The sequence below is a fragment of the Leucopleurus acutus genome, assembly GCF_964270905.1.
Source record: "Leucopleurus acutus genome assembly, chromosome: 8".
Taxonomy (NCBI): domain Eukaryota; kingdom Metazoa; phylum Chordata; class Mammalia; order Artiodactyla; family Delphinidae; genus Leucopleurus; species Leucopleurus acutus.
The window spans coordinates 88,840,732-88,861,408 of NC_139151.1; the positions used below are offsets into that span (position 1 = coordinate 88,840,732).

A 20,677-nucleotide genomic window follows, 5' to 3' on the forward strand; every position below is an offset into this window, starting at 1 on the left:
CAAATAGTGTTTTCCCCAATGTTATGGGAGTAATCTGAACAGGAAAAAAATGGTGTTAATGGCTTAGAAAGAATGTCAAATGGTAAGATGGCTTTATTATTCACATTTTTGTATGTGAATTGGAGACTATTATGATTCAGGGAAATTAAAACATTTAATAATCACTTAATAGGGCGTTTAAAAAATTTTTCTCCCTTCAACAGATACTAAATTAGCTTCTCTTCTGTGCTACTCGCAGGTCCATTTCAGCATATTCAGAAATATTACAAGTGAACCAAGGACTAAATACATCAAAATAAAAGTGATTGTTGACTTCTCAACTTGAATATTAATGACTCTTAATTGGAGTCCTTTACTTTCTTCAAATTTTATTCTCCTTAAGTGTGATTGTAGTTTGAAAACTGATTGTAAAATTGTGTACTAGAATTTTGAGGCGATTTTCTCAAGTATCTCCCATGTTATATTTATTCCCCCGGAAGTAAAAGGATATTTTTCCTTCATTGCCAATATTGAAAATTCCATTTGGAATTTAAAGTAATATTTATGGCCCACTTAAAATAAATAAACATTCATTTTTAAAAAAAATCCTTTCCTTTCTTACTTCCCCCTTGTTAATGTAAAGGGGAAAATTCTCAATGAGTTTTCTCTGTCAAAATGTTTAGTAGTCTTCTTCATTAAAATGTTTCTTATTAAAGAAAGTAGTGATAATAAAACAGTAATAATAATAATAATTTGGAGGGGTGATTACTTTGTTTTTGACCTTTTACTAAGCCCCTTACATGGATTATTTTCTTCATTGCTTTGTTCTACAATTTTCTAAGTCATCTTATCAAGAATATACTTATGTCAGTGGCCATATAAAGAACAGTAATGTCTAAATATTTTTCTGAGAATCCACTTAATTAAATGTACACTAGATTTTTTTCCCCAAATACAATTATTTTAAAGTCTTAAAACAGGTGGATAAAATTAAAAATTCAATAATGTTGAAAAAGACCACATAAAACATTCCTGGGCAAATAATGAACTTGAAGTAGGATGCATTCTAGGCAATGTGGAGTGTCTTGGACTACCCAATGCAGATGATGAGAACTGCCTGGATTTTGAAATATATATTTTTTTGTGTTGTGATCAGTGATGCCCAGATAGCTGGTAAAACATTATTTCTGGGTATGTCTGTGAGGATGTTTCTGGAAGAGATTAACATTTGAATTGGTAGACTGAACAGAATAGAAAAGTGGAGGAAGGATATATTTGCTTTCTGTGTGTACTGGGGTGTCCGTCTTCTCTTGTCTAGGACATCAGCACTCCTGGTTCTTAGGCCTTCACCTTGGACCCGGATTTACACTGTTGAGCTCCCCTGGTCTTCAGGCCTTTGGACTCAGAATGAATTATGCCTCTGTCTTTCCACTGGTTCTCCAGCTTCTAGACAGCACATCATGGGACTTCTTGGCCTTCATAATGAATGGCCTGAGAGGACCTGAAGGCACACGTTATTTACATAAGAAGTGGTCCAAATGCCCATGGTCCCCACTCCTGCTACATTGCTATCTCTCTCTAGTTCCCTCAGCCTGCACCGCTGGTCTTGTGGGAAATTCCCTACAATCACTTGGTAGAGGAAGAGAGGGCCTAGTTTATAGCTGGTTCTGCAGAATATTCAGGCACCACTCCAAAGTAGATAGCTGCAGCACTGTAAGTCCCTCTCTGGGACAACCCTGAAGTATAGTGATAAAGGGAAATTCTCACAGTGGATAGAACTTAAGGAACACAGTGGTTGTTCACTTAGAAGGAGAAATGGTCAGACATGGAATTATACACTGATTCATGGGCTGTAGCCAGTGTTTTAGCTGAAGGTCAGGGACTTAAAGGGAACATGATTGGAAAACTGGTGATAGTAGAAATTTGGGAAAGAGATATGTGAATAGACCCCTCTGAATGGGCAAAAGACTTGAAGATATTTATGTCCTATGTCGGAACTCACGAAAGGATGGCCTCAGCAGAGGAGTATTTTAATAATCAAGTGGATAGGATGACCTGTTCTGTAGCTACCAGTCTTTCCTCAGCTACTGCTGTCATTGCTCAATGGGCTTATGAACAAAATGGCTATGGTGACAGGAACGGAAGTTATGTATGCACTCCATCTTGTATCGAGGTAGGTATAGTTTCTTAGAATCAAAGATATTTCCTATGCTTGGTCTGAAGGTGAGTAGATGGCTTCCATGCATCTGAACAGTACAGAAGTAGCAGGTGGCATTCTTGGACCTGAAGGAATATTTCAAGTGTAATTTGTGTTGGGCTTAGACCTGAAGTCTGAATAGATTGAAGATATCTCAGTGGAAGCTTGAGTGGATTGCTGGCTTTGAGAATTATACCCAACATTCATCCCCAAATCAAGTTAAAAACTATAAACTTTGACACAATCTCCTAGAAAAGTGTGGACTCTCAACATGATTAATACCAAATTTCTGCCACCCTGATAGAAATGTAGCTCAAAGTAAAAGTTAGTAGAACTTCTAGAAAATAAACTTATATTAATTAAAATTCTAACACATAAAATCTCTATGATTTTTCATACTTAATAATTATTAAATTCTAAATGGTAGTACTACTTATCACCCCAGTATTTTAAATAACTTTTATTTGGTACTTGGATTGTCTCTTTGGTCCTGATCTTTCACTTCTTGGCTATAATATGGGTGTTAGAGTCTAAAAATATCTGTCTGAAATAGTCCCCTTGCCGCTGCTTTTTTGAAGAATTCACTTATGGATTATAAGAATAAGAATTTAGGACTTCATCTTCCACATTCTGCTGGTCAATGAATATGTACTACAGTATGTAATAATATCTAAGTCCTTCCTCCACTCTGAATTCAATCCAATTCTAATATTAGATTTTGGAAGTGGATTTTGAACATGGCCTGTTTGACTAATGAGATGATCATTTTTCTATTCTTTTCTATTTAAATGCTGAGTGGTGGAGCTGTATTTGGGAGGGCAATGATTTCATTACACCGACAGAGGGAACTGCATTTCCAAAAAAACAAAATCCAAGTTGGCTAAGGGAAAATGTTCCATATCACATTGAAGGAGCCACAAGAGAAATGCCGACAAAATGTCACCTCACACACAATGACTATAGGATTACAAAAATCTAATTAGCCATTTCATTAACTGAGTTCTGTATGTGGAGATGGTAAACAATGGGGACTCCGAAGCATCCATTTGTCAGAAATCTATGGAACTGTCAGGGAGTTTGTTCAATAATTTGTTCCCTGTATTTTTTCGGGCAGGGCTAGGAGGATTGAGTGACATTAAAAGTGACTTATTACAGGTTTTTAAAAACAGGGCACTTTCGGGGTGCTAAATCCAGTATTGTGAATATATTGACAATGATGCTTTTAAATTGTTTCTTTTTTTCATCCCACACAAGCTAATTAGGTAATTTTATAGATATGATGTTACAAGGGTCACATCTGTCAAAAGTTATCCAAAAGATGCTATTTGGTGCAATTGCAGGTGCTATTTTCATATAGCACTTACACTATCTACTGATTATCCAATTAGCTTAAAACTCTTTGAAGGCATGTGTCTCGTCTTACCAGATTCCATAGGTTTTAGTGTCTGAGACATTTTTGAAGTAATGAATAAGTGAAGGAAACAATTGTTAAAGGAACAAAGGATTTTAACTTCAAAATAGCAAAGCAGTATAGATCCAAGAAAAATGGAAGAAAATTGATGCACTGTTACAATTTCCAATTTATTGAAACAACTCACATGGTCTTCAGTTTAGTTTCCTAGTAAAATGCTAAGAATTGCCACTGAATTTTGATAAGGATGTTATTGCAGATGAAAAGCACTGAAATCGACAGCAGTCAAGCTTCTGTCAATTGTAACATTTTACTTTGGGGCTGGTTAATGTATCTGCAAAGGTTATTGCACATTAGCAAAGCACACAGTGAATGATCAAGCCAATTGCCACTTCTCTGGTGTAATTGGTGGCTGCCAATTTGTCACTTGGCCTCTCTCACTTTATAGGTCATAATTATAGATTGAGTCCATGGTGAGATCTGAAGACTTTATCCCAGCTGCCTTCAGGGTGTGGTTTTCAATGCTTCAGTGAAGGAGAAATTTGTAATGTTTATATTGAGAGATATATAGAGAAAAATGAGGGAAAGTTCCTTCCAAAACAAACAAACAAAAAAACCAAAACCCAAAACCCTGACTCGTAAATAAAAAGCAATGAGAAGAAAGGGTAAACCTAAATGGGAGTTGAAGGATGCTGGAAATGGCCGTGCAAGATAACCAAGACTATCAACAGAAAGTACCTTTAAGTCATCTGCAGTTGTTTATACAATGGAAGATACATTAAAGAATGATGTATTGTCACTAAAGTTGTGGGGGAATTTTGAATTTTAGACCAACTTCAAGTTCACATGAATGCTTGGGTTCTGATTACACTTGCATCAAGGGTGGATCTACATATAAAGTATGAGGGCTGTTACAGTCACTGCATGGCAATTATGAAGTGAGAATTTCCAATGAACAGGTTGGCTATTTTTTGCACAGGATGCTGTATCATCCCATTTGACTGATGTCTGGGGGGCAGTAGTTTAGGTATCATGAGCATAATGCAAAGATTCTTCTCTTTAGAACCAAACTTTTATTTTCCCATCCTATATTTATATCTCAGAATATAGCACAGGACAGAACAAAAGGCCAAAATTCTAACCAACTAAGTACTTACATCTCTATAAACTCTCACTTTGTGGATGAAGAGGCTGTGATTCAGCCCCAGAAGTTCAAGACATTGACACTTGCAAAGTTCACCTGCAAAAAAATAAAATTCTGCTCGAATAACATAATGGAAATTCAGGACATTTAATTTGTTTCTATATATATTGAATTTGTTCAAAAACTAATTTTCTACCTAGAGCAGGCACCAGTACAAACAAACAAATATAATAATAGAATTTTGGTTTAGAATACCAAACAATGAGATTAATGAAGTAATGCATTGTATTGGAGGAAACTGCATTAAAGAAACTTTGAGTGACAGAATTGGTTACTTTCAGTTTTAAAGTAAAAAATGAAAATTTTTTTTTAAGTTTTTGTCTTTTGTCTTTACAGATATTCAGGAGAAGGTGTCATTTTAAAGACTGATATCTTTATAAAGGGATTTATCTATTAGCCATTTTATTGACTAGGATTAACAATGACCTCCTTCAATTAAGTACAGTTACTTCTTTGTTTGAACTAAGGTCTCTGGATATTTTACTGTCATCAATGTTGATCAGTAAGAGATAATGAGCTTATAAACATAAACATTATAGTTATTTTCATAATAACACTAAGATATTAGTGGCCTTTTTTCACTGTGTTGACATTTATCCTGATGTTACAAAAGCAAAAGTGGTCAAACGATGCCATAGAAAGAAGCACGGCAGCCACACCAGACTGCTAGGTAATCACCGTGTTCTCCATCACCACACACTAATAGAATGCTATGCCAGTAATACACAAGAAGGTCCTTAATGAAAGTGAATAATATTAACTTTATGAAATGTCAACACTTTAGTACATTTTATTTTTTATTCTATTTTATTTAGTATTTTGTGTTACAAAATGAGGAGCACTTTGTTGAAAACCGTAGTAGATGGTTGTCTATAGGAAAAACGCTTGTACAGTCGTTTGAGTCGTGCTGAGTTAGCTGCTTTTTTTCACACAACACCGTTTTTACCTGAAAAAGCGTCTGAGAGGGGAACTATGCATATTGATAAGTATTTGTGGACTTTTCTCCAAAAAGGAACAAAAAGTCAGCCTATTCCCATAAGGAAAACAGTAGACTTTTTAAACCAAAGATACAATTGGATATTTCAAGTGAGAATTAGAATTTTGGAAGACCTATATCTGCCATGTGAGATTGACAACTTCTCAGTACTTAAAGGTGTATCTGATAATATCTGTGGGATTTTAAACAATTGCAATTTTTGATACAATGAATTGAATCAACATTTGGAAGTTGTATGTAACTCAGCGAACCAATATTTTCTAATTGAAAAATTCATGTTGGTACAGATCCTTGCAGGAGTAAAAGATCTATTCAATGGATTTTAATGTAATACAGCAAGAAAAGTTCATTGATAAGGACTCAGATTCTACACTAAAACTAACCTTTAAGAAACTATCCCTTGGTGTTTTTTCTCATAACATGAACAATGATATCCAAAATAATATTAACAGACTTTACAAATACTATTTCCATTTCTAAATATATATCTGTATGTGTGGCTGTTTTTTTTTTTAAACATACCTCAACCTAAGTAGCATATCACAGCAGATTGAACATCCAGCTCTCTTCTATTAAACAAGTCCTTCAAGACTTGAGATTTGCAAAAAAAGAAAGAGAAATAAAAGAATGTTTCTCTTCTCACTAGTTATTTTTGTTTTGAAAAATACAACTATCTTTCATAATTATATTATTTATGTCAACCATTAATAAGTTTTTTATTTTAAATAAATAAAGTATTTAAAAATTTCTCAGTTGTAATGTCAAATACAGATAGTATTGGTAGATAAAACCACATTTAAAAAAATGCTCTTTGGGATCCTCAATAGATTTTAAGACTGTAATGGATCTTGAGACCAAAATATATGAAAACTGTGATTCAGGCACATTATGTACTTTTGTTCCCTCCAAAAGAGAGGACATGAATTTCTAAACCACTTAATGTCTGTTGTACTTGTTATAATTAGATAATTAATAAAAGTTATTCACAATGTTGAATTATGTGTCAAGCGTTTTAATTTCTGATGTTTCTATGGAAACTAATTTGAAAGTAAATAGATTTTTTTAAAGAAAAGTTTATAAATTAGATATGGTTGAAGGAAGTGTAAAATACTGAGGGGAAATAGTGTAAAAATCTGGAAGGATTCTGTCCTCAGTTTGTAATGCCTTCAAATTCTTACCTCCTCTTCAAAAAATTCAAATTAATAATCTTCTCATACATAACAATTTATGTTATGTAAGAAAATGAAGTGAAACGAGTCAGCAGAACCACACTACTAGAAACGTGCACTGGAAAGATCTTTCCCTACAAGAAAAAAAACTGGCTATTGATCATCCTATGTATTTTAACTAACAAGGTATTCAAAACAGTTATGCATTGTTTTTAATGACACCAGATTTTGACCAATTTTGAAATTAGTTGACCAAATACTCATCATGCTAATACTTGTATTGAGCTTTTAGTTTTGTTACAGTTCACAGAATTCAATAATCCTCCATAATGGTTCTTGTAACTAATATGCCATAACATATAAATTTAATTCTTTGCTATTTAAGTCAACTTCACTGAGAGAGTATTTACATAAAATAAACCCATTCATTTTTCGTATCTGTTTGATAAGTTTTTGATAATTACTCCCAGATACAACCATCCCACCAATCTTGAAATAGAACATATCCATTATCTCAGAATAATCCTTTATGTATAAACCACTCTTAATCCCTATCACATAGAAAACCAGTATTCTGATTTCTTTTGACATAGATTAGTTTTGCCTTATACTGAATTTTACATAAATAGAATCATACAATATTATAGTGAAAGCCCTGACAGTTATTTTTTTATTTTTTGCAATACAAGGGCATAACTTCAGGTTTAATTGCTGAGGAATACATTACAAAAAGGAATTTCCTTCAAAGATGGCTATGGTAAATGAACACAGGGCCAGCCACTCCACTAGATAAAGAGACAGGCCACTTGCCCCCACGGAGGCTTCTTTGTTTTAGAAATCTTGGTTGATTTCAATAAGAGGCCATTTGGGCAACCTGTTTTATTCTCTTCCCATGCTTTAAATTCCCACCCTTAGGTTTTTAATTCCCTGACAAAGAATGAACTTGAAAAACCCTGGGTGGGTCCCCACCCTCAACCCCAATAAAAGCAGAATTCTAGGTCCATGGGTTATCTCTCTCCCCATGAACTTGCTGTGTGGCTCCAGGTGTGCTGTGTAATTTCCAGGTCTTGTAAGTAATAAACCCCTATTTCTTTCAAAGTTTCCTGATGGTTTCTGCTGAAGGGCATCTTGCAACCACAATAAAAATCACAAGAGCTGATCCAACCACAGCATTGGTTATTGATAGGCTGAGACCAGCACAGAACAAATATATATTATTTTCTGTCTTACTTTTTGTTCATAAAATTCTTTTGTGTATTAGTAGTTTTTATCCTTTTTGTTGCTGAGTAGCATACCATTATATGAATGTACAGTGATTTGTTTATCCATTTACTTTTTGGTAGAAAATTGAGTATTTCCAATTTGGATCTACTAAGAATAAATCTGCTGTGAATATTCATGAACAGGTCCTTTTGCATATATATATATATATATATATATATATGTATGTATGTGTGTGTGTGTGTGTATATATATATATATATATATATATATATATACACTTTGGTCATGTACCTAGGAGTGAAATTTCTAGGTCTCATGAAAAGTATATAACTTAAAGGTAACTGGTAAACTTTGAATCAAAATGATCGTACAGTTTCACACTCCAACCAGCAACGAATAAAATTTCTAGTTGCTCAATGTTCTTGCCTAAATTTAATATTAACAATTTTTTATTTTTATCTTTCCTTTTAGGTAAGTAGTCTTATCTCTTGGGTTTTTTTTTTTTTTTTTTTTGCCGTACGCAGGCCTCTCACTGTTGTGGCCTCTCCCGTTGCGGAGCACAGGCTCCAGACGCGCAGGCTCAGCGGCCATGGCTCACGGGCCCAGCCGCTCCGCGGCATGTGGGATCCTCCCAGACCGGGTCATGAACCCGTGTCCCCTGCATCGGCAGGTGGACTCTCAACCACTGTGCCACCAGGGAAGCCCTCTCTTTGGGGTTTTAATCAACATTTCCCGATGATTAATGATGTTGAACATCTTTTCATGACCTCTTAGATATTCATATATTTTCAAATCCTGTAACCATTTTTCTTCTTCTTATGCTTTAAGAGTGCTTTACTTATATATTACGGATATAAGTCTTTGTTATATTTCTACCATGTATATATGCATATGTATTTTTGTGGTTTGCCTTTTAATTTTATTAATCACATATTATTCATTGCATCTTGTAAAGACCAGAGTTTTATTTTAATGTAGTCCAAATCATTATTATTTTGATTATTTTTATGCTTGTTGTTTTATGTTCTTTAAGCAATCCTTTGCTATCCCAAAGTTATAAAGCTTTTCTCTTATATTTTATTGCAAAAATCATATCACTTTACTTTTTACTTTTAGGGCCATGGCCCATTTTGTGTTCATTTCTGGGTACGATATAATATAAAAGTGAATTTTTAAAAAAATGTTATTTCAGAACCCTTGTTGCAAGTAAAATCATTTTTGGTTTGAATTATCTTTGCACCATTTTTCATTGACAATCTATGTGTAGACTCTTTCTGGACACTGAATTATTTTCTATTAATCAATACATTTACCTCAAGCAACATTTTCTTCACTATTATTTTTATAACACCTCTTGTTTACAAACAAACAAATAAAAAAACAAAACATTCTATCCCCATTGAATTCCTTGAAATTTTGTGAGGAATCCACTCCCTGTGTGGATTAACTTCGGGACAATTTAATCTGTTCTACTGACCTATATGTCTATTTCTATGCACTATTTCTATTTCTGTCCACTATCATTATTAGTGTAGCTTTCTAGAAAATCCTGAAATCCAGGAGTTTAACCTATTCATCTCTGTTCTCTTTGCAAAATTTTTTAGCTATTACAGAGTTCTTTGTTTTAAGAGTTTACATTTTTTGGAGCAGTTTTAGGCTTACAACAAAACTGAGAGCAAGGTACAGAGATTTCCTGTATAATCCCTGCCCCACGGTTACAGAGTTTTTTCACATCCATATGTAATATTTGAGAAACAGTTTTCCAATTTCTACAAACAAGCATGCTGGAGTATTAAGAGAAAAACACTATTTCTTTTACTCTACCCACAATACTTCTGACACCAAATGGTTGTGCATTTTTCCCACACCAACCAATCCTCCAACTCTCTGGACACCAACTGTGTGTCCTACAATTCAGTTATGATACTAACTACCTGGAGTGACCACAGATCCCACAGGTAAAAGGCTTAATCCTACAAGACTACTCCCCACTTCAGATGCTGGTTGTAAGTCCTGGGGTTGTAAACGGACTATAAATTGGAGGTTCCCACAAGCCCCTCCTCAGTTTCTATGATTTGCTAGAAGGCCTCACAGAATTCAGGGAAACACTTATGCTTACCGCTTTATTATAAAGGATAATGAAGGATACTGATGAACAGCCAAATGAAGAGGTACACAGGGAGAAGTCTGGAAGGATTTCAAGCACAGAATCTTTGGTCCCTGTGCATTTGGGGTGTGCCACTCTCCCAGCATCAACCCAGAAACTCTCCAAACTTTGTAATTTATGGATTTTAATGGAGGCTTTATCACACAGGCATGATTGATGATTAACTCTATCTCCAGCCCCTTTCACCCTCCCAGAGGATAAGAGGTGGAGTTGAAAGTTCCAAGCTTCTAATCATGGCTTGGTCTTTCTCATGAGCAGCCTCTACCCAAGAGCCCACCCAGAGTTGCTTTATTAGAACAAAAGATGCTTCTGTTACCCAGGAAATTCCAAAGGGTTTGGGAGCTCTGTGTAAGACATTCCCATCACTCCCATCACTCAGCAAATTATAAGGGTTTTAGGAGCTTTATTTCAGGAATTCAGACAAAAGACCAAAGTTAGAACAAAAGATACTCCTAGCACCCCTATCACTTATGAAATTACAAGGGTTTTAGGAGCACTGTCAGGAACAGAGACAATATATATGTCTTATTATGTCAGAAGTATTAATATGGGTTGCATTATGTCTATAGATCAATTTAGGAAGAATAACATCTTAAGAATGTCATCATTTTGTCAAAAACATTTTCTACATCTGTTAAGAAGATCATGTACTGTTTCTCCTTTATTTTTGATATGGTAAACTACATTGATTGATATTTGAATTTAAAGTCAATTCTGCATATCAGGAATACACCCATTCTTGGTCATGAAGTGTTAATTTTTAGAAACAGATGATTAATTTTACAACAGAATTTTGTATCTATTTCTTGAAGAATATTGGTCTTTGGGTTTCTTTTGTATTCTTTCAGGGGTCTTGATATCAAGGTTGTAGTTGTAGAATATTCTTTGTTCTTTCAAGCATTTGAATTTTTTGAAACTATTTTTATGGCTCACAATATGATCTACTCTGTTAAATGTTCTATATGCACTTGAAAAGGTAATTTATTATGCCATTTAAAGCTATCAATTAAGTCAAGTTAGTTGCTAGAGCTTTTCAAGTATTGTATAGTCTTACAGATGTTATTTGTACTTGCTATTCATTCTATCAATCACTGAACCCAACCTGTTAAAACTGCCAACTGTAGTTATGTTATTTCTCCTTTTAATTTTGTCATTTTTGCTTCATATATCGTGAAGCTTTGTTTTTAGGTGCATACACATTTAAAATTGCTAAATATTCTTTGCAAATTGATTATTTTATCATTATAAAGTGTTTCTCTTTATCATTATGATCCTTCCTCATTATCATTCCTTTTCATCATTATTTTAAGGTATATATATATATAATACATATATATATATTCTTTACTTCACATGCTCTTTTATTCTTTTTATTTGATGTCACAGATAGCTACATGAAGGTTTAAATGGGATTTTAATTAAATCAAGTAGTATTATTGTCAGCTAAGCACCTTTGCGGATGTGTGATGGCCAAGAAAGCATACACCTCTGATTTGAAAGTATCATTGTTTCCTGATGTATGCAACTGTCTAGAAACAGTTAAAATTATTGTATCTTTCTTAAAGGAACTTATGTCCTTTATTGGTGTCTGATACATGTTCTGTCAACAACTACATGGTGATATTTAAGGTTTTCATTTTTAGTTGGTTGTTAGAATAATTATTTTGGTAAGCATTTTAGGCATTACCACTAGTTCACTTTGAAACAAAGCTATTTTTTTCCTATTTTATCCATTGTTAATTTTTTCTTTCTTAATTTATTTTAAACATTAATAGTAATTACAAAAAAATTGTAATTACATTACATTTTTAAAAGGCAATATCCTGTGTTTCCTGCATTTCTTAATTTCTTAAACTCTGGTAAAAGCTTTCATAACTTTTGCTCAATCAGACTTTCCAAAGGTTTTTTTTTTTAATCTCTAATTCACTCTATTTAAGCACTTGCTATAATATCTAGAATTGTTTCTGTATTCCTGACTGATCAAAGACTAGTATTATATTTCCTACTAGAAATGATTTCAGAAAATAGGTTCTCAATAATGGAAATCTGAGATTAGTTTTATAATCAGTGGGAACATGTGATACCAGTGGTCACTGGTATGCAGTGGATAGACAGTAACTTGTAATATACGGTTGTTTAGAATGACATGTCTATTGAAGACAAGGTTTAGGCGACCAAGGTGTTGATCCAGCAGAATTTTAGGTTAGAAATAAGGCTAAATGATAGGAGACTAAATGGCTGCTTCTGACTTCACCAAAGATATTACAGATATAAAATAATTTCAGAGCTTAAAAATCTTAGCTCCATCCCCATTAGAGAACCAGCAACCTTATAAAACTACTCTAAAAGAACCTCTTATCTTATAGAAAAAGTGTCAGTAATCTTTACCTGAAACAAAGAGTTCCTTTGCTTAAATTAAAGCAGAATGTAAATTCATAACTTCATTAAGAATGATATGTGAGTTAAGAAATTCAACAAGAAAGAGTGGAATCCAGGACATTGTGATGGGAATATCTGAATGAATCAAGAGGAACAAAAAATCATAAATCCACAAATTCTTTAAGACTCCCTTCCTAACTGGGCAGGCCTTTCATATATCTTTGAGCCTGTATGGTTGTAGAGACTATAATGTTTTAATCTGATGCAGAAGCACTTCAAAAGGATACAGTTCTTCACAAGATCCACAGTCAAATCCAGATGCATAGCTAGACTCAGACATCAGCAATCAGCATTCTCCATGCAGATAAGAACAAAATCTGGATTAGGAGAATATAGCATGGACACTGGAAGAATTGAAAGAATCTATCATCAGTCTATCTATCTACCTATCTATGTCTCAACAGAAATCTGGGGAATATTTTTAGGAATTGATTGAATTGATTTTAAGGATTTAAATCAAGAAGTAAGGGGCATCGCATTGGATTGGACCAAATTAATCAATGTGGGTGCACTTATCAGATGATCTGGATTCAATAGGTTAGCTTGAGAGCTGTCAATGGCTTTCCCACTCAACTTGAAAATTTCTCCAATTTCTCTCCTCATACATTCCCTTTAGTGGGGTTTTCTTCAGGTTTTGCAACTATTCTCAGAATTTTATCCGAGCCCCAAAATAGCAAGTTTCCTCAGGGTAGAAGGTGTTGCAGTCTGCTCACCCGTCTGAGACTCTGAGGTTCTGAGCTTCTCCCAATGCCAGTGTCTTAAGCCATTTAGTTATCTCTAGAGTTTTCCACTACCTTCAAGTAGATAACTTGTGTATTTTTAAAAATAAATTTTCTACTTGCTCTATGAGGAAGCATTGGTCTGCTGACTAACATTTTCTAACTGAAAACAGAATTTGAAGACATGTATTTAATTTCAGTATATCCAAAGAGAATTGTAAGTGAATTAAAAATAAATTAGCATCAAAAAGATGAGTATAGTCATCTTTATCTTAATCAGACTTTATGCTTCTTTTAGCATAAAGAGAAGGAGAAGGTGAGCACATCTAAGTATAAGAGACAGTTGCATCATGTTTGATTAAAAATTTGGTTCTTATTTTGTTGAAGAATTACTCACAGTTAGAAGAACCAGTACAGATGATTGTAGGAAGGGACACCTCTGCTTATTTTACCCTCCATAACAATTAATTTGCTTGTGTTTGTTGAACTTACTTTTCTGCACTTATAAGAATCGCAAGTGATTGAAACTTAGAAACTGTTTTTCCCAGACTCTGCAGCCAGCAGATTCAAATTTAGGTTATACTAAAGAGAGATACTCACAGAATGAGAGATAAGTAGAAGAGAGGCAAAAATGGTTATTATGCATATTTATGCACTTCATGTGATGGTTGATATGTTTTGATGGAGGCATTTGAGTGTCCTCTTGAAAATCACACCATTTTGTCCCATAGTACCAGAGATCATTGGTGGCAGTTCCTTGAATTCATTGTATCAGTTTGCTAGGGCTTCCATAATAAAGTACCACAAGCAGAATGACTTTATTTATTTTCTCACAGTTCTGGAGGCTAGAAGTCCAAAATCAACGTGTTGGCAAGGCTGGTTTCTATTGAGGCTTCTCCCCTTGGCTTGTAGATGGCCACCTTCTTGTCATGTCCTCACATGATTTTTCCTCTGTGCATGCATATCTCTGGTGGGTCTCTCTGCTTGTCTAGATTTTCTCTTATTATAAGGACGCCAGCCAAGTCATATTAGGGTCCACCCTAACAGCCTAATTTTAACTTAATCACCTCTTTATTGGCCCTCTCTCCAAATACAACCACATTCTTGGGTACTGTAGGTTAGAGCTTCAACCTATGATTTTGGGTGGGTACAACTCAGCCAGTAACTTTGGGTTTCTGATCATCAAAATGCTACCAGAGGCTTTACCCAAGCCTTTTCACACTTTTGTAAACCTCTCTTCCTTCTATTAACATGCTTCTATTTGATACATTTAGATTGGTTTTTGGCTTAACTTTGGCTGATAAAGAATCAAATATATTTTTATTTTGAGTCAAGGACTCAATCAAGAAGACACTCTAGAAACTATCTAGAAGACTGTTGGCAAACATTTCTCAAAGGGCTAGATAGTAAATCTTTTAATTTTTATGGGCCAAGAGAAAGAATTAAGAATATTACTTAGGTATTTGTGTAGCCATTTCAAATGAACGATTTAACAATGTAAAAAACATTCTTCGTTTGTGGGCCAGATTTGGCCCCTGGGCCATAGCTTGCTAGTTCTTGATTTAAATTATTGGTTCGTTTCTAGATACAAAATTCTGAAGCACAAAGAGAAAAAAAAATCGATTGTTCAAGTCACAAAAACTATTGGGACAGCACTTCGTGAACAAAACCCAGATCAGCTCTGTCATGCTGCTTCTTCATCTTAGGTTCTGTCATCTGCAGAATGTTATTCTCAGTAGTACAACCTATTGTGCAACGTGGATTTACCAACCACAGGAAAGGATTTGGATTTGTTGAATCAAACAAACGTGTATGCTATAAAAACACGAGAAGAGTGCATTCCTACTGGAATTTGGTTTAGACAATCTTTATAAGGAAGAAGTCACTTTAAGGAGTCTATGTTATCCCAAACATATGCACCTTCAGTTCCCCAGGCTAGTGCTCCAGTTAGAATGCCATAATAATATAGAGCTTATTTTTTTACATTAAATATATTTAGTGATGGTTTTATATATTCCCTCAGGTAATAATTTAAAGATATGTATTTTTGGACATTATAATATACTCTTTATAGCACTGTGCTATATACACCTGAAAGAAAAGAAATGAACATGTATCAGTCCTTATCCATGTGGGTTAGCCATTTGGATAAAAAACCAAAATCATGCAACAGGTAAAAGCTGTCACTTTTTCTATAACTGCTTTTTAAAAAAAGAAGGATAAGATATTTTCTCTCTGATTTCTGTGTCTTTGTTTTCAAATGTGAGCAAATGTACTCAATATGAAAAATAATGTTCTAAAATAATTTATTCTAACAATTATTCTTAGTCTCACATTTATACATCAATGTTCTTGGAACCACTAAAGCAAAAATTTATAAGTATTTCAGAATTATATTTTGATCTTCATTATAAAAAGATTCTGAGAAAAAACTCTATATGGAGAAGCTTTTGAATTTGTATAGATTTAACTTAAAATGTATCTTACGTATTAGTTGCTTTTCTTAAACTTATCTATATTTTAAGACATAATAACTAGTTGAATGCTTTGTCTTCTCAAAGTAATAGTGTGTTATAATAGCCACTATTTTCCTAATTAATTTTCTAATTATGACTTGTACTCTCTGGTTTCAAGTTCTGCATTTCAGCCAAGCTGAACTAAATAATAGGGGATTTATAATGTTTTATATCCATACTAATGTATGGGATACAATCAGGAAGAGAGATGCTAAGGTAAAATGTTGAAATAAAATTTTTTTATATGAATTAAAATCTTATTTTTAAAGAAAATCATCTGTTGAAAAGATAATAGTTCTTATCATTTGTACTTTTTTATTGTTGTTCTCTTTACCACTGTAAAATTATTTATAAAGTCCTAACAAAAATAGATTTAAAGACCTTTTGAATATATAGGTCATTGTGTCAATGTTTCTATCTTCAAAAGTAGACATAATTAACAATTTTTGTGTTTCTAAAAAATTTATTACTCTTAAAGACTTTTAAAGTGTAGGTTTTAAGTCTTCATATCTTGGGGGAAAGCCATATTCTCCTACAATTTGAAAAAATAAATACTGGATAAATTTTTTCCACTTTTTTAAAAACAACAACAAAGAAGCAATGAATATATAAACTGACAAAGACTAGAGGACTAGCTATATCATGTTTTCTCTATGGGATACACTACTTATTAATGAGTTTCCTTGGACATGTTCCTTAAGTTCTCTAAGATTCAGTTTTATTTTATTTTTAAAATTAGAGTAGGATAGCTACCATATTGATTTTTCAAAATAAATATTTCATGAGTTTAGATATATGTATGTGTATATGTATTAAACATTTTGGGAATAGGCATACTTTTTAGTATATAAAAAGTATTCCCTGAATATTTCCTGACCATGTCCTGTGATTATTTTTGATTCAACCATTTACAGAATGGATGGTTGATAGTTGGATAGAAGAGAGAAAGTCAGAAAATGAGAAGATAAAAATGTATATACCTGGTACTTCATTACAGAACACTATATTAAGTGAACATCATTGGGGAAAGGGTAATGGACCTATTCTATAATATAAATGAGTTTTTTAAAATTAAGTAAAAGAAAAAAGTTTTTTAGATGCTTCTCTTTGATATCAAGTTGGATTAGATGTTTGAGGTGTTTTTATAAAAAAAGAAACTCATAATTATTCATATCTGCTTCTAGTAAGGTAAATTACCCTACATTTTAATAATTCCTTGTCCAGGAAAATGAAATGTAAGCTAGAATAATCAGAAAAAAATAGGTTATTCCCAGATTATGTAACTGAACACGTAGAATATGTAGAAAATCCAAAAGAATTTGCATATATATAAGTAGTTACACAAGGTAGCTGAATACAAAAGCAGTGAAAAAATCAAGAGAATTTCTATATAATAACAACAAATAAAAATAGTATTATATAAAATACCATTTTAAAAAAAGCACCAAAACATATCATATAAGTAGGAATAAATCTAATAAACACAGTACAGGACTTCTGGATAGGCAAATAAAAACTGTAATTGAGAATAAAGAATATAGAGATGATAGATAGATGAATAGAAAGATGATAGATAGATAGTAGATAGCTAACAGATACTCCATGTCCATGGGTTGGAAGATTGAGTATTATAAGCATTTTACTTCTTTCCAAATTGCTTTATAGAGTAATGCAAATCTGATAATTTCCAACACTTTAGCTTTTCATTTGTAAAAGTTGAGTTGATTCTAAAATATACACTGAAATGTATAGAGGGCCAAGAATAGCCAAGAAATCTTTCAAGAAGAACATCATTGGAGTATCTGTTGTACTAGTTAGCAGGAATTATTTAAAAGCTCTCATAATTAAAAGAGTGTAATATTGCTGCTAGGTTAGATGAATACACCAATTATACAGAATAGAAAGTTCGTGAATAGACTAACACATACATAGGCATTTAATATACAGTAATGTGGCAATACAGAGCACAGAGCAACATACCAAAAAAAACTCAATTAAGATGTTGTGTCGATACCTATATATTAAAAAAAGAAAACAACCTGACCCCAACCACACATAAAAATCAAGTCCAGATTGATTTTAAATCCAAATACTAAAGGAAAAATAATAAAATTTCTAGACAATTGTATAGGGAATTTTTTTAACATCTTAAAGTATGGAAAGAATTTAACAAGACAATGAAAGCACTGTTTATAAAGGAAAAGATTGATACATCAAGCTGTATTAAATATAAGAAAACCTGTCATTCACTAGACACATTATATCTAATAAGGACATTTTAGTTACATTGTGGAAATTTGTTCTTATCCTTTAGAGGTTCATGGTGACATTTTTACAAATAAAAAGAGATATGATATCTTGGAACCTTGACTTTAAAATAATCCAATTGTGGGTAAAAATGGATAGGGTAAAAGTGAAACTAGATTGTCCATGGAGCAATAATTCTTGAAGCTGGATGATGATAGATAAAGATTCATTATACTTTTCCCACAAATTATCCATCAAATGTTTGAAAATTTTCACAATAACATATTTAAATCAACAGAGTAGGAAAAATCACTTACCACACATATAATAGACAATGGGCTCATACCCCAAATTGGTAAAGAACCCCTATAAATCAGTAAGACAAAAAGATAAAAAATACATAGAAAAATGACTAAGAGACTTGAGCAAACACTTCACAAAAGAAGACATTCAGATTTCCAATAGACATAGGAAAGAAGATCAACATCAATAGTCATAAAGGAAATGTAAATTAAAATTACAGTGACAGACACATTCTGGCACAGCCACCAGAATGGCTAAAGTTTTTAAAAATATTGACATACAAAGTGCTGGCAAGCATGTGGCACAAACAGAACATTCATATATTAATGATTGAAGTTTAAATTATTACTGACAGTCCTTGGGATCCCAGGCAGGCTTCCCGGGCCCCAAAACCAGAAAGGTGTTATGGATGGGATAACAGAATACTTCATTAGACAGAATGCCAAACACAGTAACTGTGTAATTTTTCCCCTGGATGAACTCTCCTTATATCAGCAATAAACAGAAAGAGATCATATTGATAAATGGTACCAGAATTTTCTACCTTTAAAATAATCCCAGTGGAAAAATTTTAAAATGTTACCAACCTCAAGAAACTTAAATGTTTTGATTTTGCTTTAAATAACACTGAAAAGATTGAAAATTTGGAAGGATCTGAAGGGCTAAAGAAAATTAACTTGATAAATTTCACTGGAGACCTGAGCAACAGTAAAACCCTGCAGCACAGTCTCCATCTGAAGGAGTTCTTTTGCATGGGTAACCCACATGCTGACTTTGAACGTTACTGAAAGTTGGTGGTGGCAACTCCTTAACAATTAAAGTGTGGGATGATAAAGATAATTCAGAATGAATCCAAGAATTGCAGAATTTACCCATTAATTGGGGAGGAAAAGTTTATTGTTTCAAATGGGCAAATACAGAAAAGTGGTTCAGAGGAAACTTTAAGAACAGCATAAAAATAGATGAGAAGAAAAGTAACCCTGGCTTTGACAGACATTGGCACACAGATATCGTCACCACTATCCTGTTTTCTTTAGTGAACAAAGAACATCAGACACTAGAAGTATGAAAAAAGGGTCCCAACCAAAATAAATTAGATGAAAGCAAAGAATAACAGCATTCTGGTATAAGCTTTCTTCAGTTTACTCCTGATTTTAGATGGGAAGCTCTTAGACATGGAAAAATGATGGAAAGACCAAGACAAATTAAGTATTACAAAGAAGAAGGGTAAACCACCGAGAACTTTGATCACTAAAGTTGGAAAAGCCCTAAAACTAAATGAGCCCAAACTTGATTTCTCTTGAAAGGTGATGGAAGACAGAACCAGATCATCCTGGATCTTGCTGTCTATAGTTATAAGTAATTGATGTCAATGCGCAGTCAGTGTATGTGAGAGGAATGCTTAAGGGAAAGTCACATCAGCTTATATTTCCTGAAGAGCTCAAACCTCACAGCAACTCTGCTAGGAAATCTTTAGTAATCTGCATGCCCAAAGTAGAAAAAGTAACTACAGGTGGTAGAAAACTTCCAGGTCTTTGAAAACTACCTTGGACATAGGCAGAGAACAAACAAACAAAAGAAGCAAGCAAATTGAGAAACTAGTAGTAGATTCTAACATGCATGTATTTCCTGATGTAGCTAATGTAGTTCAAGAGGAAAAACACACTCCCCAAAGCGTTGGATCTGAACCAAAATTACACCAAGTAATGAAGATCAACGCTTTATTGTTAACCATGGATGCCTCCATTGATTTGAAACATTAGGCTGCATGGTCATTGACTGTGACCCATGAGGCTCAGTTTTACTCAACGCAAAGAGTATATGCATAACATTTATGGGTTAACAGAGTTATTTATCCATATTACTAATATAATGTTTTAACTCCTAACTTTGTATAGTACTACTTAAACTAGTTTAAAATTAAGATGTGTACCTTGGGGAGCGTGGCCACGATGGAAAAGTATGAAGACCATGAGCTCACCTCTTCCCACAGGCACACCAAAATCACAAGTACTTAGAAAGCAAATATTTATGAGAACAACTGAAGACTAGCAGAAAATATTTTCCAAAGTAACAATATAAAGAAGGAACCACAAGGAGAAGGG

General features: G+C 33.5%; 1 pseudogene across 1 annotated transcript; it reads left to right on the top strand.

Moving 5' to 3' along the window:
* The first annotated feature begins 1,987 nt into the window (after positions 1-1,987).
* On the top strand, positions 1,988-20,335 carry LOC309965487 (dynein axonemal assembly factor 11-like; annotated as a pseudogene). Its single transcript has 2 exons — positions 1,988-2,156; positions 19,767-20,335. The product of its transcript is annotated as a dynein axonemal assembly factor 11-like (transcript).
* Positions 20,336-20,677: the final 342 nt, after the last annotated feature.